Raw genomic sequence first — 1,293 nt, 5'->3', positions numbered from 1 at the left:
ACCTGAGTTCTAGAGCAGCTACCAGTGCTCTATAGTTGTGCCTGTCATCTGCTGACAAGTGTCCAAGTATTTTTAGTGGTTGTCCCTTCAGGCTCGTTGCCAGGTACACTGCTTTCTGCTCCTCTGTCCATCCTATAATTTCTGCCAGGAGCTCAAATTGTGCTCTATATGCTTCCCATGGTGCTTTCCCATCGAATTCCTGTGGCTTCCTTCGTACTAGATCACCCCTATTGCTGACACTCATGTTTGGAATGTGACTTCTGACAGGACTGAAGATGTTTGCATTAGGATTTAGCTGTGGGGTCCGAGGCTTATTATGTCCATGGCTAATATATCCTCCTTGTGTAAAAGACAGTAAATCATCCTTTAATATATTTAATTCACTTTGAAATTTACTAATCTTTTCCATTTGTGTATGCTGGCTTTCTCTCAACTGTTGGAGACCTACTTCTTGTTTATTTTCTTTCTCCTCCAACCACTGCTGTAGTCTTTCTTCTTGTTCATTTTCTTTCTCTTCTAACCTCTGCTGTAGCTTCTCTTCTTGTTTCTTTTTCCTCCAACAAGTGCTGTAATCTTGCTTGTTTATTTTTCTGTTCGAGCTGCCAATGTTACAAGTTTTCTTGCCACTGCTGTTGTCTCTCTTCTTTCTTTCTTTTATTTCTCCTCCAACCACTGCTGTAGTCTCTCTTCTGATTTATTTTCATTCTCTTCCAACCACTGCTGTAGACTCTTTTCTTGTTTATTTTCTCGTTTATCTTGTTTCTTTTGCTGTTCTTGTATTGCTGCCATCAAATCTGCTAAGTCATCCCACTTCTGATACCAATTTGTTGCGTATCTGCTTCTTTGTTAATTTCCCGTATAAATTCTTTCTGAGAAACTTCAGCGATACAAGTCCTTTCTTAGTTAAAACTAGTTTATTCTTTCTCGATACAACTTTGCAATACACAGGCCCCTCGACGTGGATTCCTGTACGTGGTGAGGGGACCTCCCAGGGAAGATTCTGTATTTTCAGCTACTTCCTTTGGGATCTAGACATCCACCCACGTGTTTGCCGTGTGTGGCGACCCGTGAAGGGGAGGAGAGAATCCTGGTGGTTGAGTGGTGTCTGGGGCAATGTCTGGTGTCTGGCCTTGAATTCCTGTAGATGGGTGGCCCCCCAGGGACAGTCGACTGGTCCACTTGGGCTAGGGTCAACTGAGTACCAGTGTTGGGCATTCTCAACAGGTGTTGTGGACATCATGTCTGATGCTTGTGTTTGGGTATAGTGCTCACGAAACCCTGGCATTGCTGCAG

This window comes from Limulus polyphemus, unplaced genomic scaffold, assembly GCF_000517525.1.
Source record: "Limulus polyphemus unplaced genomic scaffold, Limulus_polyphemus-2.1.2 Scaffold441, whole genome shotgun sequence".
Taxonomy (NCBI): Eukaryota; Metazoa; Arthropoda; class Merostomata; order Xiphosura; family Limulidae; genus Limulus; species Limulus polyphemus.
This window is presented reverse-complemented; position numbering follows the sequence as displayed.